At 43.2% G+C, this 7,236-nt stretch overlaps 1 pseudogene; it reads left to right on the forward strand.

Moving 5' to 3' along the window:
* Window positions 1-206: 206 nt before the first annotated feature.
* Window positions 207-969, forward strand: LOC114031248 (annotated as a pseudogene).
* Window positions 970-7,236: the final 6,267 nt, after the last annotated feature.

Genomic DNA, 7,236 nt, shown 5'->3' on the forward strand with positions numbered 1-7,236 from the left:
TTTTTAAAATTTTTAGGCAGTTGGGGTTAAGTGACTTGCCCAGGGTCACAGAGCTAGTAAGTGTCAAGTGTTTGGTCTAAGGCCGAATTTGAACTCAGGTCCTCCTAATTTCAGGGCCAGCGCCCTACCCGCTGCGCCACCAGCCTCCCCACTCACTGCCCGTTTTTTCTGTCTTCTGTGACGCCGGCCGACCCCGGCTCGCAAACATGTGGCGGCTGGGGGCGCGCGCCGTCATTCCCGTCCTGAGCTTGCTGCCTTCGGGTCCTGGGGCTGCCCAGCTCCTCCGTGCTGGCATGAAGACCTTCCTCCCAGTACCAACCCATGAAGGTGTTTCTGTTCCCGATAAGCCCAAACGCAAGTTTGTTGATAGGATGCCACTTGTGCCAAAGGTGAGGCGGGAGCCTGAGAACTTGAGTGACATCCGAGGGCCACCTACTGAAGCCACCGACTTCACTGAGGGTAATTGTGGTATCCTGGCACGAGGTGGCGGTTATCTCCCCTGGGGCCATTTTGAAATGATGCGCCTGACAATCAACCGTGCCTTAGACACCAAGAACATGTTTGCCATCTGGGGTGTCCCAGACCCTTGCAAGCCCATCACCCGCAAGGGTACGGGCCAGCGCATGTGGGGTGGCAAAGGTGCCATTGACCACTACGCGACAGCAGTCGAGGCCGGCCGCCGTATCGTGGAGGTGGGTGGGTGGCCGCTGTGAGTCTGGCGAGGTGGAACCCTTCCTCAAGCAGTTGGCACACAAGCTGCCCTTCCCAACCAAGGCTGTGAGCCGAGAGTCTCTGGAAAAGATGCGCGAGAAGCAGAGGGAGAGGGAGCTCAACAACCAGAACCCCTGGACCTTTGAGCGTTCTGTCCCTGCCAACCTGCTGGGGCTGAGGAAGGTGGTGAGCCCCTAAGACCTGAACCAGAAGGGGCGCTACCGGAGCGAGTTCTTCCTGCCTGAACGTGTCAAATGACAGGGAGGGGAAGAGAGCAAGTTTCGAGAGAAGCTGCCCCACCTCCTCTTGTCTGCAGCTTCTCTCTAGGAACTTCTGAGCACCCCCAGATGACTGGAGGATATCTGCAAAGCATTGGGATGAGAAGAACCATAGTGTGCATCATGGAGCGTTAAATAGTTGGTTCTACAGAAGTCTTGGCCCCTTTAAAAGGACTCTGGAAACACCTAGATGACTTCTTTTGTGTCCTAGCCACAGAACCCGGGAGAACTGGATTTATTTCCTTCCCCTAATACACACTAACTTTGTGACTCCAGGCAAGACACTAAATTGCTAAGTGCTGTTGGCAGTTAGAACACATGCTGACCTGCATTGGTAATGGGAGTTTCTTCACCAAAAAGGAATCCTTATCCCAGGAGTCTTTAGACCTGTTTTTGTAAGTCTTGGACCATTTTGGAATTCACAGGCCCCAGGTCAAGAACCCCTGCCCTATTTTCCTTATCCCTGTGAAAGCATCAGTTTGGGGGGGACTTCCAGTGTGGAAATTCCCTTCTATTGATGCAGCTTAATAAATTTTCTGTAATTTATAGTCATAAAAAAAAAGAAGATAGTCACCTGTCAGGAAAGGTAGATGTTAGTGAGGAACAACGGCAGGGGATTCTGGGAAATCAGGGGGCAAATGAAGGAACTAAGGAATGAAAGGGCAGTCAAAACAAATGTTCTATTTCAAAAACATGGAAAAATATGGCCTTTCTTACAGTGGATACCATGGATACTTGCTGAATCATATCTGCTCATGTATAATTGCTCTCAAGCATTGTTAGTCGCCTTGGGGGCACTCTATTCACTCTTTTTTTTTTCTATTATTAACTTTAGTGCCATTTAGTGCATAAAAAAGACTTAGATTGGGGCAGCTAGGTGGCACAGTGGATGGAGCACTGGCCCTGAAGTCAGGAGGACCTGAGTTCAAATCTGGCCTCAGACCAAACACTTGACAAGTACTAGCTGTGTGACCTTGGGCAAGTCACTTAACCCCAATTGCCTCACACACAAAAAAAAACAAACAAAAAAAGACTTAGATTATATATATGTGTGTGTGTATGTTTCAATTAAATACATATTTATTAGGTACCCACTGTGTGCATGGCATTGGTTAAAAGAATAATTAACCTTTTTGTACTTTTTGGCCCTCATGACTTGATGGCCCAGTGTACAATTTGGGGGTATCTCTCACAAAAGCTCTTTGGCTCAGGCCTCTATCTTGGAAGCATCTGCCTTTGACATATATCTGAGGAAAAATTGCTGGCTCCTTTTTCTCTCCAAAAATGGACATTCCCTTGTAATCATTCAGTCAATTGAGACAGTGAGCGTAAGTACAGGCTTTATTTAGCTTGATACCACCACCACCATCAACAAACCCATCTAATACACAGCCCATAGACAGTGGGAAAAAGCTTCTCACCATTTGCACAGGGAATATACAATCCTTCTGACTTATAGTACCACCCTTTGTAGCTCAGCATTGCTAGAGAGTCAATCAACAATCTACTCCTGGTGGGTCCTACTTTCCCCATAGGAAACAAAGTCAGAATTGGATTGTGAGAGTCAACCTTCCCTAAAGATTTACATAGTCCACACAGTTCACAGTCTTCTTGTTGTTATTCAGTCATGTCTGACTCTTTGGGACCCCATTTGAGGTTCTCTTGGCAAAGTTCCCGGAGTGGTTTGCTGTTTCCTTCTCCAACTCATTTTAAAGATGAGGGAACTTAGGCAAATAGGGTTAAGTAACTTGCCCACAGTTACACAACTATGTCTGAGGTCATATTTGAACTCAAAAAGATGAATCTTTCTGAGTCCAGGCCCAGTGTTGTATCCGCTGTGCCAGTTAGCTGCCCTAAGCTCATAGTACTAGCCAAGAAAAAGTTTGAGGTCTGCTCTTCCACATTGAATTTCTGTTGCTCTTCAGTGTACATTGTTCCCTCAATGTACTTCTCTCTCTCTCTCTCTCTCTCTCTCTCTCTCTCTTTCTTTCTCTCTCTGTGTTTTTCTTCCTTTATCTTGTGATGCATGTACTGAAAATTTTGTTATACCCATTTTACAGTTGTGGAAATAGAGGCCTGAGGGGCAGCGAGGTGGCGTGGTGGATAGAGCTCCATCCTTGGAGTCAGGAGGACCTGAGTTCAAATCTAGCCTCAGACACATCACATTTACTAGCTGTGTGACCCTGGGCAAGTCACTTAACCCTGATTGCCTCACCAAAAAAAAAAAAAAAGAAAAAAGAAATAGAGGCTTGGGGCAGCTAGGTGACATAGTAGATAGAGCACTGGCCCTGGAGTCAGGAAGACCTGAGTTCAAATCTGGTTTCAAACACTTGACACTAGTTGTGTGACCCTAGGCAAGTCTCTTAACCCCAATTGCCTCACCAAAAAAACCAAACCAAAACAAAAAACAAAAAACAAAAGAAAAAAACAACAACAGAGGCTTAACAAGGTTAAGAGACTTGGCCAAAAACATAAAGCTGCTTAGTGGCAGAACTGGGACTCAAACCCATATCTTTTGACTCCAAGTCCATTTGCTGTTAAATTTGTGTTGGATTGCTGAACCTACAATCAGGAAGCTCTAATTTCAAATCCAGCCTCAGATATTACTAGCTGTATGACTCTGGGCAGGTCATTTAACCTCTGTCTGCTTCAGTTTACTCACCTGCAAAATGGAGATAATAGCAACACCTACCTCATGGGGCTTGTTTTGAGGATCAAATGAGATATTTGTAAAATACTTTGCAAATCAGCAAGCAGTATATAAATGCTTATTATTAATAATCATTATTATTACTTTTTTAATGGAAGTGACCTTGGGCAGTTGAGGGCTATGTCTGTGGAGCACAAACCCTAGTAGATTTTATCAAGTTGGAAAGTCTTTGGGTAGAAGCCTAGGAAATGATGATGTCTTGTCTTGGGCTTAGCCTAGTTAAACTGAGAGACACTCATGAGCAGTAGGTGAGCTATTAAGTGAGGAAGTGTTTGACTTTGGTAACTCATGACACCAGTTATTAAGTTGGGCAATCTACATTGATGGCTGATGGGGAGAGTGACCTCATGAATGAAACAAAGCAGATTCTTGAAGTATCAGTGCCTGCACAATTTAGATCAGATTTCTTAACCTTTTTGTGTTGTGGACCCCTTTGGCCGTCCAATGAAGCCTAGCATGAATTGTGTTTTTAAATGCATAAAATAAAAACACATAGGATTCCAGAGGAAACCCATTATTTTGAAATATAGTTAAAAAACAAGTTCATGGAGCCCAGATTAAGAACTGATATAGACCATGGATGTGCACTGTGGTCTCTGTACTATACAAATTTCTAAGTGTACTTGGGACTGCAACAATCTATGTTTGATTTCACTCTTGTTGTGCAGTTTTTCTTTTAAAATAGAAGCAAATTAAAATGAATTCTCCTTTGGAAAAGATGTTGGAGAATTTCCCAACACCTGTTGACATCAGTAGAAGCACCCTTGGTTATTGCAAAACCCAAGGTGGTAATTACTACTGCAAAGTATGCCATAAACCTTCAGCTAAAATGCTTGACTGAGTTCCTTCAGAATTGGAGAATCAAAGTAAAATAGCGACTCATTCAGCAGAACCTTGTAACCTAACTACTTCCTGGCCAGGCTATCCCCTAGTTAAACAGTTTTGGAAGCAGCCATCTCTTTCTTCTGGTCACCAGGGAATCAATCCAGTAAGTACTGGATTCTATTCCTTGTATTAACATCTGCCTGAAGCAAATTCACTCAGAACTCCTCCACTGACCCAGATTTCCTCTGAAAGTCAAACAAGAAGAATACAGAAAATTGTAGTATAAGAAAATTTTCGTGAAGTCCATTGCCTCATTTTTCAGGAGGCCTGCTCCTGTCTTTTGGGCCCTAGGTCCATGGTCCACTGAGCTAGCAGATGAATAAAATCCGGTACAATTTTTTGACTTCAAAGTCAATCTCTTCCATGTGTGGAAAAGATAGGGTAGGGTGTGGGAAAAGGATGAGAATTGGGGAAAGAGAATAATTTTTTTTGCTGGCAATGGGGAGACTATATGACCTAATAGATTTTTTTTTTCCATTCCTAACTTCAGGGATTCCATGATTAATTCAGACATCTGGTTTACCTCTCCAGTGAGATACCATTTTATTAACTACCGTGTAGGAAACTGTCTTGTTATCCCAGACAGAGAAATAGTTACTCCCTGCTTCCTCAAAATATATAATTCAGCCAAGCTAATAACTTTCCATAATCTTTTCTAACTGGCCTAATTCTGACTTCTTTGGAAAGAAACCCAATAAGGACCTGTCAAAAAAGACCTGAAAAATGGTGTGTGTGTTTTAAACAAGAACGGAAATTTATGCGGAAAACTCTTCTTGGAGATACTAGAAATTTCTGGGCACACAACCAAGCACATATCCATGCTTGTAAACAGTATTGTTTTACTGTTACTAATATACCAAACAAACACTTTCATGTTTGCCGCAGGCTACGTATCACGTGTCTGCTTTTAGGACAGCTTGTTCTGATGGGTCTGAGGATCACTAAGGGGAGGAGGAAAAATTTAATATTGAAGGCAATCTAATTCAAATCAATGCAATAAGCATCTATTAAGTGTCTAAAATGTATCAGGCATTATGCTAGGCACTGGGGATACAAATACAGAGATGAAAAAAAAGTAGTGCCTGTCCACATGGAATTTACATATTTACTGAGAATAACTGTTCTGGAAATAATGATGGACAGTGTGGCCACGGAAGTCATGTCCTCTACAGATACAGTATTTTCAGGGAGCGGGAGTGAGGTTAAAGTAGGGAATGATCTAAGTGCTGACAACCTCCTTCCTAGCAGGGATTGTTTACAAAATCTTGAAAAACCCTAGAGCATAATGGGGCTCTAGGGGTAAGCTTTATCCCCACAGTTGCCTCATTTTCCTTGCTTCTAGGAAGTGGACTTATATAACTCAGGAGATAATTGTTTCTGAATCAGAAACAAACTATGCTTTGGCCTTGGGATTTGGGGGTAGTGAGTGGCTATCAATTCCTTGAGGGTATAAGGGTGTGTGTGTGTGTGTGTGTGTGTGTGTGTGTGTGTGTGTGTGTGTGATGTGAGCCTCAGGCCAAAGCTAAACCAGGAAAGGACATTTCAGGAGCTAAGTAGAGCGACTTCGGTACCAGATGTGCATCCTCATTGCAGCTCAGACACCTAGATCAGCCCACACCAAAGGCCTAGGGAAGGGTGAGGGGAGGGGTAGGATAACTTCTTCTTCCATACCCAGAGTGGCTGATTCCCTGGTCACATTCTTGGCATGGCCCCGGGATTTGAAACCTAGAGTCTTGGACTATGCACTGGTTTGGTGGAACAACTTACGTCTAAATTATTTTTTAAAATAATATCCCCCCCAGTTACATGTAAAGACAATTTTAACATTCATTTAAAAATTTTTGAGTTCCAAATTTTCTCTTCCTCCCTCACCTCCTTCTTCCCTGAGACGGTGAACAATTTGATACAGCTTATGCGTGTTCAATCATGCAAAACATATTACCATATTAGTCATGTTGTGAAAGAAGACTGTGTCTAAGTTCTGATAAACGTGGAAAAAAGATTCCTTATAAATGAGGAAGTCTTCCACATGCCCCAGTTTGTGGCTGAGATTGTGTTGATTACATTAAGCCTTGGCCCATTTCAGAACCTCTTGGAGGACATCTTAGATGACTATTCAAAAGAATTTGATTGCACCATCCAAGTATGTAAAACCAAGTGGATGAAGAATGCCTTTTGTCTAGACTACAGATCGTATTGCTTTCAGGCTGAATCTAGCTCTATTTTATTTTAAGATGTAAAAACCATCCTTAGCTCTTGGTCAGTACAAAAACAGGATGCAATGCATAGTTTGCTGATCCTTGGGTGCAGCCTTCTGACTGAGTCCAGGTTTTACAGAACAAATCTTTTCATTAAGGGGATTTGTTCCGTGAAGTTTGGATTCAGTCATAGGGCCCCACTTGAGGACGTAGAGAGCCACATGTGGCCTTGAGGCTGCAGGTTCCCCACCCTGGTCTAGACAATGTTATAAGGGAAGAGAATAAACATTTACTAAGCCCCTACTGTGTGCCAGGCACAGAGCCAAGTGTTTTACAAATATTATCTTATTTGATTATTTGTTACACTATTTATTCACTCATTTTTCAGTCTTGTCTGACTCTTTGTGACCCCACTTGGGTTCTTGGTGAAGATACTGGAATGGTTGGCCATTTC

Source organism: Vombatus ursinus, unplaced genomic scaffold (assembly GCF_900497805.2).
Source record: "Vombatus ursinus unplaced genomic scaffold, bare-nosed wombat genome assembly UNPS02015106.1, whole genome shotgun sequence".
Lineage (NCBI taxonomy): Eukaryota > Metazoa > Chordata > Mammalia > Diprotodontia > Vombatidae > Vombatus > Vombatus ursinus.